Source organism: Pseudophryne corroboree, chromosome 7 (genome assembly GCF_028390025.1).
Source record: "Pseudophryne corroboree isolate aPseCor3 chromosome 7, aPseCor3.hap2, whole genome shotgun sequence".
Taxonomy (NCBI): Eukaryota; Metazoa; Chordata; class Amphibia; order Anura; family Myobatrachidae; genus Pseudophryne; species Pseudophryne corroboree.
Window position 1 is genome coordinate 52090514 of NC_086450.1, and position 16374 is coordinate 52106887.

The window sequence follows — 16374 nt, forward strand, 5'->3', positions numbered from 1 at the left end:
TAATATACTATTTCTAGTACTTTTTTGCATATCATTTAAATTCTTAGCACCTGAAACAAGAACCAGTGCACTCAAAGAAGGTTTTTTTCAATGTCCGACTAGGTTATTACTACTGGAGGTTTGGGTAAGCGTTGAGTCCATTGATTGGCTATTACATGGACATACACTGCATACACCTTTGGCACATTCAAAGGTTATGAGGAACAAAAATAAAAAAGGGGAAATATTCAACATAGGATGGGATTGCTACATTATAGACAAAAAATAAATAAATAAAAATAAAAATAGGACAATAGAATATTACGGGCCATATGCAATTGCGGTCGAATTGCCGCAAATGTCAAAAAACGGGGCATTTTCGACACAAAAAAATGATTCGACAATGCAATACAGCACTTTTTTTCGACAAAAAAAACGTCCGTTTCGGATTCGACTTTTTGCAATTCGACAGTTGTCAAATTCGACATGTCTGCAATGGTAAAAATGCGGCTTTTCGACAAAAGTATATTCAATTGATGAATGTCGATTCGACAACAGTGCTTTTCGACAGTCATTTCGTCAATTTCAGTCCGCCTCATTTTGCTGGCGGAATCTAATAAAAAAATTTAAAAACATGTTTTTTTGTGTTTTTTTTTAATTGCTAATAGCATATCTATTTATATTAGAAGGGATTATCTACTTGGTTTGTCTATTAGGACCCACAAGTATTATTTAATATATTTTTTTAAAGAATATTTTTTTACTGACTAAAATAATATGGAGAGATCAGAGCATGTTTTTCAGTGGGAATGGGTTAAAAATGAAGAAAAAAAATGCGTGGGGTCCCCCCTCCTAAGCATAACCAGCTTGGGCTCTTTGAGCCGGTCCTGGTTGCAAAAATACAGGGGGAAAAATGACAGGGGATCCACCGTATTTTAACAACCAGCACCCGACTCTGCGTCCGGTCCTGGTGCAAAAAATACGGGGGACAAAAGACGTAGGGGTCCCCCGTATTTTTCACACCAGCACCGGGCTCCACTAGCTGGAGAGATAATGCCACAGCCGGGGGACTTTTATACCGGTCCCTGCGGCCGTGGCATTAAATCCCCAACTAGTCACCCCTGGCCGGGGTACCCTGGAGGAGTGGGGACCCCTTAAATCAAGGCCCCCCCCTCCAGCCACCCAAGGGCCAGAGGTGAAGCCCGAGGCTGTCCCCCCCATCCAAGGGCGGCGGATGGGAGGCTGATAGTCAAGTGACAAAATATAGAATATTGTTTTTTGTAGCAGAACTACAAGTCCCAGCAAGCCTCCCCCGCAAGCTGGTACTTGGAGAACCACAAGTACCAGCATGCGGGCGGGGGGGGGGGGGGGGGGGGGCGCTGGTACCTGTAGTTCTACTAAAAAAAAAAAATACCCAAATAAAAACAGTACACACACACCGTGAAAGTAAAACTTTATTACATACATGCACACCGACACACACATACTTACCTATGTTGACACGAAGAGTCTGTCCCCTTCTCCACGTAGAATCCACGGGTTACCTGTAAATAAAATTATACTCACAAAAATCCTGTGTAGATCTGTCCTCTTCTTGTTTGTAATCCACGTACTTGGCAAAATAATAAAACGCAAAACCCGATCCACGCACTGAAAGGGGTCCCATGTTTACACATGGGATCCCTTTCCCCGAATGCCGGGACCCCCCCGTGACTCCTGTCAAAGAGGGTCCCTTCAGCCAATCAGGGAGCGCCACGTCGTGGCACTCTCCTGATTGGCTGTGCGCGTCTGAGCTGTCAGGCGGCGCATAGCACATAGACGCTCCATTATATTCAATGGTGGGAACTTTGCGGTCAGCGGTTGACCGCGAGTAACCTCAACCGCTGATGCAAAGTTCCCACCATTGGATACAATGGAGCGCCTATGTGCTACATTGTATCTCGAGTGCGCTGCCTGACAGCTCAGACGCGCACAGCCAATCAGGAGAGTCACTTACTTGATAGAAGTTCATTCTTCTCATACTCACCTGTCTTCTGACTTCTGGCTCTGCGAGGGGGGTGACGGCGTGCTGTGGGAGTGAGCATCTAGACACGGCTAGCGTTCAGTACCCTTCAGGAGCTAATGGTGTCCTGTCAGCCAGAAGCAGAGCCATGAAACTCTTTAGGAAGTTGGTTCTGCTTCTTCCCCCTCAGTCCCACGAAGCAGGGAGTCTGTTGCCAGCAGATCTCCCTGAAAATAAAAAACCTAACACGTCTTTTCAGAGAAACTCAGTAGAGCTCCTCAGAGTGCATCCAGTCTGCCTGGGCACATTTCTAAAACTGAGGTATGGAGGAAGGGCATAGGGGGAGGAGTCAGTTCACACCAATTGAAAAGTCTTAAGAGTGCCCATGGCTCCTGCAGAACCGCCTATACCCCATGGTCTTGATGTGGTCCCCAGCATCCTCTAGAACGTATGAGAAAACTTAAAAATCCAAATTAAGCAAAACAATTTAAAAAAAAAAAACCCACACATTAAAGGAAATGGGTTAATTCTCCCTAATGGCCTTGATTACAGGCCTGGGCAACCTGTGGTTCTCCAGCTGTTGTGAAACTAGAAGTCCCAGCATGCCCTGCCAGAGTTTTGCTATCAAGGGAATGCTAAAACTGAGGAATGGCATGCGGGGATGTGTAATTTCACAACAGCTGGAGAGCCACAGGTTGGCCAGGTCAGGACTAGAACATAGGTTCCTGAACTCTGTCCTCAGGACCCCAAACAGGTCATGTTTTCCAGGTCTCCTCACAGAAACCACAAGAGAAATAACTAGATTTACATGTGGATCTTTTAAAAAATGTCAGGGTGAAACGACTGCACCTGTGCACCTGCTAGGTGACCTGGAAAACATGAACCGTTTGGTGTGCTGAGGACTAAGTTTGAGTACCACTGGCCTTGCAGTTCCTCCCGAAATGGTCGGGCACAGCAATAATTTTACTTCTGCAGAAAAATGAGTGATGTTTGGCTGGTGATGTGCAGAACGTCGCAACGTCGCCTAATGAGGCATTTCAATTCTTGGCTAAGTTACAGTTAGACATATTGGGCTACACAGCTGATGTAGAAATACAGCTGTTACATGTTACATTCAACAGTTGGAGATCCCAACACTGCCATAAACAAGGAGAAAAAGAAAGAACAGAAAATAAAAATGAAAACGAAACGTCATGTCATTTACAAGACAATATGGTTTCGCTCCAAAACTGGCAGTCCTCTAATTCTCTCATTCATGCATTTAAAATCTACAAGACAGAGGCCGATTCTGCCCAACATCTTAATGTAAGAAAAACTCGACGACAAAATGAAGCAATTACAAAACGCTGCTTTTGCTTCCATTAATCTGCATCAAAGAAATACAGTATAATGATCCACACTGTGTGCCTTTCAAATTATTTCCCATTACCAACAGAAGTTGAGGAATCTCTTTGATAGACGTGTCTCTTATTAAAAAAGAAAAAAAAAAAATCAAAAGGAAAATGGTTTGGTGCCATCTGGGAAACAATTTGTGCCTTCACTGTAGAATGATTATTTTATTTTAAAGAAGAATAGAAAAAGAGGCAGCCGCTTAAATACTCGTCTGTGGATATTATGTGAAATGCAACATGTACATAATCAGGCAAATGTGTGTTTACAAAAAACAACTACTGTTTAAAAGATTAACGACTACATGAAGAGAAGTCGCTACAGTATTATAATCTATGAAATGGGTGGTTTGTTACACTGCAGAAGTAGAAAATAACCAGTACTCTAAAAGTTGCATAACTACAACTCAAGACATTCAGCCAATCACTTGCAATTATTAACGAATACTTATATAGTGTGCATAAAATACTCCGCAGTACTTCAGAGTTCCTGTACCAGGGGAGCTTACGAGGGCGAAACAAAAACAAACAAAGTAAAAAAAAAAAAACACCACACTGAAAAACAATGTATTTTATGTCTATATACCAAACTGGAGGCCAGAAGCTGCCAGTAGCATGTACATGGTCTATATCAGGTGTACAGTACACCAATACACTTAGAACCACCAGGTAGAAGGCACTATTAAAAAAATAAAAAAAATAAAAAAGGAAAAAAGGAGGTCACAAAAGTGTTGTCTTTTTAAGTTTGAGTAAATAAAAACCTCTACTATAAAGCAAGTATAATCTTCCTTCTGGCGTAACAATAATAGCAGGGAAGGTAGAAAAAAGATAAATCTAACATACGTCCCAAAAATGGGTGGTCTTCAGTTTGCAGATTGTCGGGATCCCGGCGCAGAAATCCCGACAGCCAGCATACCTACACTTTTTCTCCCTCTTGGGGGTCCACGACCCCCCTGGAGGGAGAACAGATAGCGTGGCCGCAAGGGGTTCATTTGCGCTCTCGCCCAGCTATCGGTATGCCGGCAGTTGGGATTCCGGCGCCGGTATGCTGGCTGCCGGGAGCCCGGTCGCCGGCATACCCTACTACACCCCCCGAAGATCATACACATGATTAATGAAAGAGGTGCTATAATAGGCCCTACACATTAGGTGATTTCAATCTCATCCATATTAGCTTGCATTGCTATGGGGCTGGGTGACGGGGGGTGGAGTGAAGAAACGTCACTCCGCATCTGCCGTCGGGCACATTGCCATATGTGTAGGGCCCTTAAACCTCACAATGGCTAGCTAGTCAGTGGTGGATTTCCCACTAGGCATGTGTCTAAGGACGCCACTTGCTGAGGGGTGGCACAGCAGACTCTCTTGCATGACAGCCCTTATATACCACTGACCAGATGAGACTAGAAGATTGTTTTTGGGTCATTACAACTTATTTATTTATTTTACAACCAGTAGGGACAGTAGGCCGTACATTTTGGTGCAAGAGATGTTGGGGGGTGAGGTTGGGGCTGATTTGGTGGTCTGGGGGCATTTGAACCAGCCACGACATGAAGGGGGCAGTGACGTGTGAGAGGGGGGTGACTAATAATGTTGTTCCTGGGGTGGGGGGGGGGGGGGGGGGTTCAGAAATCGAATAGTTAACATCTCAGTCTATTAGAGAACGCAACAGCTTCTATATACAGCAGTCAAGCGTCTGTCCTCTGCCTGCACACAGCCCCAAAGTAACTAGCGTGAAGCACAGAATCTACGGGATATTCAGGGCATGGGTAAAGCATGCTATTCTCCTGGAGAAACACCAGATTATTATGCAGCATTATATAGGGTACTCACACATTCACAATGGATTCTTCACAGGGGAGCTTAGAACCTATTTTCCCTACCCAGTTGCTAATTTTTATAGGACAGCACAGCAACAATAACCATTGTGCCACTTGGTGTTTGCTGGGTGGAGATGTACTTAGGGTTATATTTACTAAGTGGTGCTTTAAGATGGCGGGATTTAAAAGCGCAAGATTAAATACAAAGAGAAGGAGGTCGATACTGACTGGAGGCTTTGAACAAGCTTCTAGCATCCAGCCAAATCAGTCTAGCTTGAAGCAAAAGACCAAATTCAGAAAAACAGTGCTAGATTTAACATTCAGGTTCCATCCGTACTTTATTTACTGAATGTCAATGGGAGGACGGGCATGACAATGACCTTAAGATCCAAACACAAGAGGTAAAGCACTTAGTACAAGGGTCCCCCACTGCTCCTGGTGAGTATCCTCCACTGGATTCCAAGAAAAATATTTAAAACAGGCAAGACTTATCCTGCAGATGCAGAAAGCTACAGACATTAAATAATTACTGGGTCTAAAGATTTTCATAATCAGCGCAGCACAAACCAATACCAGTTGTAGCATGGCGATTTTATCTACTACCAGCTATCTGGTCACTTCTGGCAGAGGCATAAGAGTAATCTGATGAACAAGAAGTGTGTTTTACCCATAGGCTCCACAATACAGAGCATTCTTAGGGGGGGAATTCAAATGTTTGGAAAGTTGGTTGGGTGTCGGTTTTTTCCTGTCTATTAGATAGGAAAAAAACAGACACCCAACTGACTTTTCAAACAATTGAATAGCCCCCTGTATGTATATTATGTGAGCTATTTGCAATGGTTTCCAGACACTTGTGGCAAAATACACACAAACACTAGTTTAAGGCACTCTGTTCAGGTCTTGTGCAAAACATTACATCCCTATGATGCATTTCAGAATTTAAATAAGGCAATAAAAAGGCTAACATTAAATAACAGGTCAGCACTGTTCATTTCTCTATTGGCATTTATTAAGGTTTGTAGCTGTCCCTGACAATCAGTATGCCACGTATCTAACGGCCAATCTGAAATGTCGTGGTTATTAAAAGTTTCTAGTTCGCATTCAGCACAAAATTGGAAATCATAAGCGTGAATTATTTATGATTTAATATAAATAGATAGAATTTACACAAGGTGCATTATTTACATGAACCTCATCTCATTCTCGGGGTCTGGAACGGACCTCAAGATTCTTTGGAATTTGGTTAGTCTGACTCCAATATCTTCTGTCACTTTAGACAATATGGTGAATCCATTGAAAGACAGTTTCTACTAAATCACTCACCCAACCCTGAAAGATTATAATGACCACACACACACACATATATGGAATGCATGCTTTACATATATACAGTTTATGCACGACGGTTTGCAGGGAGTAACCAGCCTAGATTAATTTCTCTTGCACATGAATCAGCCTAGTCCTTATCCACACCTTTAACATTATACATAGGAGGGACAGAGATGGTGCCTCTCCCTCTACACCAGTGGTAGCCAACCAGGGTCCTCGAGAGCTACCAACAGTTCACATTTTCCAGCTCACCTAGCAGGTGCACGGGTCTGGGACTCCAGGTAGACAACAAAAAGGTCGACACACCTTAGGTCGACGCCAATTGGTCGACACACCTTAGGTCGACATGGACAAAAGGTCGACAGGAACAAGGTCGACATGAGTTTTTTTATGTTTTTTTGGTGTCGTTTTCTTCGTAGAGTGACCGGGAACCCCAATTAGTGCACAGCTTCGCTCGCCATGCTTCGGGCATGGTGCCTTCGCTCCGCTTGGCACAGATTACAGTTCCAATCGTAGTCCACGTGGATCGTTAAGTATGAAAAAGTTCCAAAAAAGAAAAAAATTGGTGAAAAACCCATGTCGACCTTTTGTCCATGTCGACTTTGTTCCTGTCGACCTTTTGTCCATGTCGACCTAAGGCGTGTCGACCAATTGGCGTCGACCTAAGGTGTGTCGACCTGGAGTCCGGATACCAGGTGCAGTCATTACTCACTGACACATTTTAAAAGATACACAGATGGAGCTAATAACTTAACTTGTGATTCTGTGAGACCTGGAAAACGTGAACTGTTGGTAGCTCTCGAGGACCAGGGTTGGATACCCCTGCTCTACACCGTCCACCTGCAGATAGGACCCAGTCCTGCTGCTTCTGTAGCCAGATCTCTCTAATGGGCAGATGTATTAAGCATAGAGAAGGGATAAAGAAGTGATAAGTGCAAGGTGGTGCGTTATCACCTTGCACTTATCACTGCTTTATCACTTCTCCAGGTTAATACATCTGCCCCCAAGTACGGCTGAGCTGCTGTGCTACCCGAGGTCTCCAGAAGGCAGCTCAACCATGTCAAGACCCGCCGGAACCACACTGGAACACCAGGGATGAGAGAAGTCCATGGAAAACAAAAGCTATATGGTCTCAGTAAAGCAGAACCATGATGCAACTGGATTTGCCCAGACCTTCAATGGACCACCAGGGGGAGCATACATTGCTCTTTTTATTAAATATTAAGTCATTTCTTATATTGTAACATTTTAATTTACACAAGGCGTAATGCACTCTCCGGTATCTATTTTTCCTATCTAAATCGGGATTGTTTAGACGCCCCAAACCATTGTCACTATTGAATTGTGTTTAGGCAACCATGCATATCGCGCCCAGACAGACAGGGTTTATACACGTAAAACGACTAAACCTATCTAAAGTCCTGCTCTGGGCATTAAAACGTTTGGACGCCAAAAGTGCCAACTTCACGAACATCTCTTCTCACACCTCAGGAGGCTGTGAGAAGCTATGTCACCCCAGCGGCTACCGGAGCTCTAAACGGAGCAACAATTGAATTGTTCCATTTTGCACACCCTAGTGGTATCCACGGGTTAAAACAATTTAATCACCCACCCCTTCCCCAGACTCACTTCTAAAGGCGCAGTATAATGTTCAGAGCGGCTGATAGGGCCAATAGGTCTTTATTTGAATCAGCAGACTCATCTCCATGTGCTCTACTATTCTATGATAATCGGCACTGATCGGCCTATTCATCAAGCTAAATAAATATATGCGGACACAGTAGCTTCTGCTGGTTTTTAGTAATGGACCTATTCAGCATTGCTGCCACTCCTGCGCACAGCACAGTCCTGAGGGGACAAGCCGTTTCCTTACACTAGCACGTGGAACTACATTCAAAGTTGCATTGCAGGAATGGAAAACAACTTCATATAGCCCCACTCCGTCCTATAAGTATTTTCCTGGATGTAACCCCAGCTTGGCACAAGTTACCGTTCCCAATCGTAGTCCACGTGGATTGTAAAGTATGAAAAAGTTCAAAAAATGTAAAAAAAAAAAAAAAAAAAAAAGAAGTGAAAAACTCATGTCAGCCTAGTACATGTCGACCTAATGCATGTTGACCAAATAGTGGTTGACCTAGAGACAGGATACCAGTATGTCGCTATGGGTGTTCTCTCACTTAAGTGCACTGACCACATTATGAAAATCTGATTGGAGAAATGAAGTGTGGTTCTTTCTAGAGACATATACAATAGGGATGTACTAAATGCAACTATGTAGTATTTAGTTTGCATTTTAAATTTAAACAGAACATCAGTACCATCTTCCCTCTGCGGGAAGTGATAAGTGCGCCGTGCTATGAGTGCTACCTCTGCGGAAAGTGACGAGTGCTCTGTGCTATGAGTGCTACCTCTGCGGAAAGTGATAAGTGCTCCGTGCTATGAGTGCTACCTCTGCGGAAAGTGATAAGTGCTCCGTGCTATGAGTGCTACCTCTGCGGAAAGTGATAAGTGCTCCGTGCTATGAGTGCTACCTCTGCAGAAAGTGATAAGTGCTCCGTGCTATGAGTGCTACCTTTGCTGGAAGTGATGAGTGCTCCCTCTGCGGGATGTGACGAGTGCTCCGTGCTATGAGTGCTACCTCTGCGGAAAGTGATAAGTGCTCCGTGCTATGAGTGCTACCTTTGCTGGAAGTGATGAGTGCTCCCTCTGCGGGAAGTGACGAGTGCTCCGTGCTATGAGTGCTACCTCTGCGGAAAGTGATAAGTGCTCCGTGCTATGAGTGCTACCTCTGCGGAAAGTGATAAGTGCTCCGTGCTATGAGTGCTACCTCTGCGGAAAGTGATAAGTGCTCCGTGCTATGAGTGCTACCTCTGCAGAAAGTGATAAGTGCTCCGTGCTATGAGTGCTACCTTTGCTGGAAGTGATGAGTGCTCCCTCTGCGGGATGTGACGAGTGCTCCGTGCTATGAGTGCTACCTCTGCGGAAAGTGATAAGTGCTCCGTGCTATGAGTGCTACCTTTGCTGGAAGTGATGAGTGCTCCCTCTGCGGGAAGTGACGAGTGCTCCGTGCTATGAGTGCTACCTCTGCGGAAAGTGATAAGTGCTCCGTGCTATGAGTGCTACCTCTGCGGAAAGTGATAAGTGCTCCGTGCTATGAGTGCTACCTCTGCGGAAAGTGATAAGTGCTCCGTGCTATGAGTGCTACCTCTGCAGAAAGTGATAAGTGCTCCGTGCTATGAGTGCTACCTTTGCTGGAAGTGATGAGTGCTCCCTCTGCGGGATGTGACGAGTGCTCCGTGCTATGAGTGCTACCTCTGCGGAAAGTGATAAGTGCTCCGTGCTATGAGTGCTACCTTTGCTGGAAGTGATGAGTGCTCCCTCTGCGGGAAGTGACGAGTGCTCCGTGCTATGAGTGCTACCTCTGCGGAAAGTGATAAGTGCTCCGTGCTATGAGTGCTACCTCTGCGGAAAGTGATAAGTGCTCCGTGCTATGAGTGCTACCTCTGCGGAAAGTGATAAGTGCTCCGTGCTATGAGTGCTACCTCTGCAGAAAGTGATAAGTGCTCCGTGCTATGAGTGCTACCTTTGCTGGAAGTGATGAGTGCTCCCTCTGCGGGAAGTGACGAGTGCTCCGTGCTATGAGTGCTACCTCTGCGGAAAGTGATAAGTGCTCCGTGCTATGAGTGCTACCTCTGCGGAAAGTGATAAGTGCTCCGTGCTATGAGTGCTACCTCTGCGGAAAGTGATAAGTGCTCCGTGCTATGAGTGCTACCTCTGCAGAAAGTGATAAGTGCTCCGTGCTATGAGTGCTACCTTTGCTGGAAGTGATGAGTGCTCCCTCTGCGGGATGTGACGAGTGCTCCGTGCTATGAGTGCTACCTCTGCGGAAGTGTTGAGTGCTCCGTGCTATGAGTGCTACCTCTGCGGAAAGTGATGAGTGCTCCATGCGAGAAGTACTACCTCTGCGGGAAGTGATGAGTGCTCCGGGCTATGAGTGCTACCTCTGCGGAAAGTGATGAGTGCTCCGTGCGAGAAGTGCTACCTCTGCGGGAAGTGATGAGTGCTCCGGGCTATGAGTGCTACCTCTGCGGGAAGTGATGAGTGCTCCGTGCAACCTCTGCGGGAAGTGACGAGTGCGCCGTGCTACCTCTGCGGGAAGTGACGAGTGCGCCGTGCTACCTCTGCGGGAAGTGACGAGTGCTCCGTGCCATGAGTGCTACCTCTGCGGAAAGTGATGAGTGCCCCGTGCTATGAGTGCTCCGTGCTACCTCTGCGGGAAGTGATGAGTGCTCCCTCTGCGGGAAGTGATGAGTGCTCCGTGCTATGAGTGCTACCTCTGCGGGAAGTGATGAGTGCTCCGTGCTATGGGGTCATTCCGAGTTGTTCGCTCATTGCTGATTTTCGCAACGGAGTGATTAAGGCGAAAATGCGCATGTGCATGGTACGCAGTGCGCATGCGCTATGTATTTTAGCACAAAACTTAGTAGATTTACTCACGTCCGAACGAAGATTTTTCATTGTTGAAGTGATCGTAGTGTGATTGACAGGTAGTGGGTATTTCTGGGCGGAAACTGACCGTTTTCTGGGAGTGTGCAGAAAAAGGCATGTGTGCAAGGATAAAACGAGGGAGTGTCTGGAGAAACGGGGGAGTGGCTGGCCGAACACAGGGCGTGTGTGACGTCAAACTAGGAACGAAACGGGCTGAGCTGATTGCAGCGTAGGAGTAAGTCTCGAGCTACTCAGAAACTGCTAAGAATTTTCTATTCGCTATTCTGCTAATCTTTCGTTCGCAATTCTGCTAAGCTAAGACACATTCCCAGAGGGCGGCGGCCTAGCGTGTGCAATGCTGCTAAAAGCAGCTAGCGAGCGAACAACTCGGAATCACCCCCTATGAGTGCTACCTCTGCAGGAAGTGAGGAGTGCTCCGTGCTATGAGTGCTCAGTGCTATGAGTGCAACCTCTGCAGGAAGTGATGAGTGCTCAGTGCTATGAGTGCTACCTCTGCGGGAAGGGATGAGTGCTCCGTGCTATGAGTGCTACTTCTGCGGGAAGGGATGAGTGCCCCGTGCTATGAGTGCTACCTCTGCGGGAAGTGGTGAGTGCTCCGTGCTATGAGTGCTACCTCTGCGGGAAGGGATGAGTGCCCCGTGCTATCTCTGCGGGAAGGGATGAGTGCTCAGTGCTATGAGTGCTAACTCTGGCTAGTGAATGCCGGGCACCAGCAGCTTTTCAAAAGCTGCTGAAAAAGTAATTTTGTACTTCTGTTATTGTTGTACAGAAACTTAAGATAGGAAGTATGAAACCGAATGCTAACAAGCAAAGGAGTCCCCAGGGTGACATCAGCCTGGGATTTATGTTGTGTATCCTGTTATTTACTCCATAACCTCTGGATTATCCCGCTAGTTTATTAACAAGCGCTGCATTATGTTTATGTGCAGCTGGGGCTGAATCCTAGCCTCACAGTAAAACCCAACAATATGCTTTATAACGTCACTGGCCTTACAGCAGCAATGGATTTTCTCCTGTATGTGTCTTGCTGTCACAGACTCGCCTGATTAATCCCATTACCCCGTCCTGGATCTTACTCCCATTGCATTTTTTGGATGAAGTTGTAGCAGCTCTTCCGTACAACTGTCACCTTTGTCCTGGACAGTTATTGTGTTTGTTTCCGGTCTGGCATCATTGCTTTCCCTGGCATCGGGTTTCATTGGCTTCCTGCGTCCTCCGGAATCCAACTGAAAAAACTCACCTGTACATATATAGTCCTAAATACCACCGCCTGTTCATACATAGCCAATACAGCAAAACACTCTGCTTCTCACTCCCTTAGATCTACATACAATGCTTTACTTGTGCGGCTGTCAATCTCTGCTCTGAACCTCACTCGCCCCGGTTGTTTCAGACGTGTCTTCTTCCAATTAGAGAGTGTAACCTCTGTAATGAGCAGGGTCCATCATACACTTTGTCTCACATCTCCGTTTTTTTTTTTTAGTATACATAGCAAGCCCCTGTTTTATGTATATACTGGTCTTCGCTAATTTTGACTCTACTAAGGTGCTTTACAAATCTATGGGAATAACAACCTACTGAAAACCTCTTTGCTCCATGGATGAACAGATTACAGCTCAGTTTAATTAAATCATCAGAGTCCTGCGTTGAGATCCGCATTCTGCTACAGCGCTCGGGAACCAGATTCAGAGATGTAAGCAAACACCTTCATAGCTGCGAATTGCTACGTAGCAGCTGTGCAGAAATAATAAGAATTTACTTACCGATAATTCTATTTCTCGGAGTCCGTAGTGGATGCTGGGGTTCCTGAAAGGACCATGGGGAATAGCGGCTCCGCAGGAGACAGGGCACAAAAAAGTAAAGCTTTTACCAGATCAGGTGGTGTGCACTGGCTCCTCCCCCCATGACCCTCCTCCAGACTCCAGTTAGGTACTGTGCCCGGACGAGCGTACACAATAAGGGAGGCAATTTGAATCCCGGGTAAGACTCATACCAGCCACACCAATCACACCGTACAACTTGTGATCTAAACCCAGTTAACAGTATGATAACAGAAAGAGCCTCTTAAAGATGGCTCCTTAACAATATAACCCGAATTTGTTAACAATAACTATGTACAGTATTGCAGATAATCCGCACTTGGGATGGGCGCCCAGCATCCACTACGGACTCCGAGAAATAGAATTATCGGTAAGTAAATTCTTATTTTCTCTATCGTCCTAAGTGGATGCTGGGGTTCCTGAAAGGACCATGGGGATTATACCAAAGCTCCCAAACGGGCGGGAGAGTGCGGATGACTCTGCAGCACCGAATGAGAGAATTCCAAGTCCTCTTTTGCCAGGGTATCAAATTTGTAGAATTTTACAAACGTGTTTTCCCCCGACCACGTAGCTGCTCGACAGAATTGTAATGCCGAGACCCCTCGGGCAGCCGCCCAAGATGAGCCCACCTTCCTTGTGGAATGGGCCTTAACAGATTTAGGCTGTGGCAGGCCTGCCACAGAATGAGCAAGTTGAATTGTGTTACAAATCCAACGAGCAATCGTCTGCTTAGAAGCAGGGGCACCCAACTTGTTGGGTGCATATAGTATCAACAGCGAGTCAGATTTTCTGACTTCAGCCGTCCTTGAAATGTATATTTTTAAGGCTCTGACAACGTCCAACAACTTGGAGTCCTCCAAGTCGCCAGTGGCCGCAGGCACCACAATAGGTTGGTTCAGGTGAAACGCTGATACCACCTTAGGGAGAAAATGCGGACGAGTCCTCAGTTCTGCCCTATCCGAATGGAAGATTAGATAAGGGCTTTTATAAGATAAAGCCGCCAATTCAGATACTCTCCTGGCGGAAGCCAGGGCCAGTAACATAGTCACTTTCCATGTGAGATATTTAAAATCCACCTTTTTCAATGGTTCAAACCAATGGGATTTGAGGAAATCTAAAACTACATTTAGATCCCACGGTGCCACCGGAGGCACCACAGGAGGCTGTATATGCAGTATTCCTTTAACAAAAGTCTGTACCTCAGGAACTGAGGCCAATTCTTTTTGGAAGAATATTGACAGGGCCGAAATTTGAACCTTAATAGATCTCAATTTGAGACCCATAGACAATCCTGATTGTAGGAAATGTAGGAAACGACCCAGTTGAAATTCCTCCGTCGGAACACTCCGATCCTCGCACCACGCGACATATTTTCGCCAAATGCGGTGATAATGTTTCGCGGTGACTTCCTTCCTTGCCTTAATCAAGGTAGGAATGACTTCTTCTGGAATGCCTTTCCCTTTTAGGATCTGGCGTTCAACCGCCATGCCGTCAAACGCAGCCGCGGTAAGTCTTGAAAGAGACAGGGACCCTGTTGTAGCAGGTCCCTTCTCAGAAGTAGAGGGCACGGGTCGTCCGTGACCAACTCTTGAAGTTCCGGGTACCAAGTCCTTCTTGGCCAATCCGGAGCCACTAGTATTGTTCTTACTCCTCCTCACCGTATAATCTTCAATACCTTTGGTATGAGAGGCAGAGGAGGAAACACATATACTGATTTGTACACCCAAGGTGTTACCAGTGCGTCCACAGCTATTGCCTGTGGATCTCTTGACCTGGCGCAATACTTGTCCAGTTTCTTGTTGAGGCGAGACGCCATCATGTCTACCATTGGTCTTTCCCAACAGTTTATTAGCATGTGGAAGACTTCTGGATGAAGACCCCCCTCTCCCGGGTGAATATCGTGTCTGCTGAGGAAGTCTGCTTCCCAGTTGTCCACGCCCGGGAAGAACACTGCTGACAGTGCTATTACGTGATTCTCCGCCCAGCGAAGAATCTTGGCAGCTTCTGCCATTGCACTCCTGCTTCTTGTGCCGCCCTGTCTGTTTACATGGGCGACCGCCGTGATGTTGTCCGACTGAATCAACACCGGTTTTCCTTGCAGGAGTGGTTCCGCCTGGCTTAGAGCATTTTGGATTGCTCTTAGTACCAGAATGTTTATGTGAAGAGACTTTTCCAGGTTCGTCCATACCCCCTGGAAGTTTCTTCCTTGTGTGACTGCTCCCCAACCTCTCAGGCTGGCGTCCGTGGTCACCAGGATCAAATCCTGTATGCCGAATCTGCGGCCCTCCAATAGATGAGCCTTTTGCAACCACCACAGAAGATATACCCTTGTCCTTGGCGACAGGGTTATTCGCAGGTGCATCTGAGGATGCGACCCTGACCATTTGTCCAACAGATCCCTTTGGAAAATTCTTGCATGGAATCTGCCGAATGGAATTGCTTCGTAAAAAGCCACCATTTTTCCCAGGACTCTTGTGCATTGATGTACAGACACCTTTCCTGGTTTTAGGAGGTTCCTGACAGGTCGGATAACTCCTTGGCTTTTTCCTCGGGAAGAAAAACCTTTTTCTGAACCGTGTCCAGAATCATCCCTAGGAACAGCAGACGTATCGTCGGAAAACAGCTGCGATTCTTGGAATATTTAGAATCCAGTCGTGCCGTCGAAGAACTACTTTAGATAGTGCTCTTCCGACCTCCAACTGTTCTCTGGAACTTGCCCTTTTTAGGTCGTGCAAGTAAGGGATAATTTAGATGCCTTTTTTCTTTGAAGAAACATCTTTTCGGCCATTACCTTGGTAAAAAGGCCCGGGGTGCCGTGGATAATTCAAACGGCATCGTCTGAAACTGATATTGACAGTTCTGTACCACGAACCAGAGGTACCCTTGATGAGAAGGACAAAATTTGGACATGGAGGTAATCCTTGATGTCCAGGGACACCATATAGTCCCCTTTTTTCCGGTTCGCTATCACTGCTCTGAGTGACTTTATCTCGATTTGAACCTTTTATGTAAGTGTTCAAAACATTTTAGATTTAGACTATGTGTCACCAAGCCGTCTGGCTTCAGTACCACAATATAGTGTGGAAAAATAATACCCTTTTCCTTGTCGTAGGAGGGGTACTTTGATTATCACCTGCTGGATATACAGCTTGTGAATTGTTTCCAATGCTGCCTCCCTGTCGGAGGGAGCCGTTGGTAAAGCAGACTTCAGGAACCTGCGAGGAGAAGATGTCTCGACTCTCCAATCTTTACCCCTGGGATAATACTCGTACGATCTAGGGGTCAACTTGCGAGTGATCCCACTGCGCCCTGAGACTCTTGAGACTACCCCCCCACCTTGAGTCCGCTTGCACGGCCCCAGCGTCATGCTGAGGACTTGGCAGACGCGGTGGAGGGCTTCTTTTCCTGGGAAAGGGCTGCCTGCTGCAGTCTACTTCCCTTACCTCTATGTCTGGGCAGATATGACTGGCCTTTTGCCTGCATGCCCTCATGGGAAAGGAAAGATTGAGGCTGAAAAGACGGTGTCTTTT

The 16374-nt window shown here is 46.2% G+C and overlaps 1 protein-coding gene across 2 annotated transcripts in view; it reads right to left on the reverse strand.

Moving 5' to 3' along the window:
* BARD1 (BRCA1 associated RING domain 1) overlaps positions 1-16374 on the reverse strand; it is a 158059-nt gene that overhangs the window by 85765 nt on the left and 55920 nt on the right. The window contains exon 1 of one of the 2 annotated variants that reach the window (XM_063933157.1): positions 12019-12158. The exons of the other annotated variant lie outside the window; for it this stretch is intronic. The gene's annotated coding sequence lies outside the window, so the exon portion shown is untranslated. Of the gene's footprint in view, positions 1-12018; positions 12159-16374 lie in introns of those variants that run through there. 2 annotated transcript variants of the gene reach the window in all.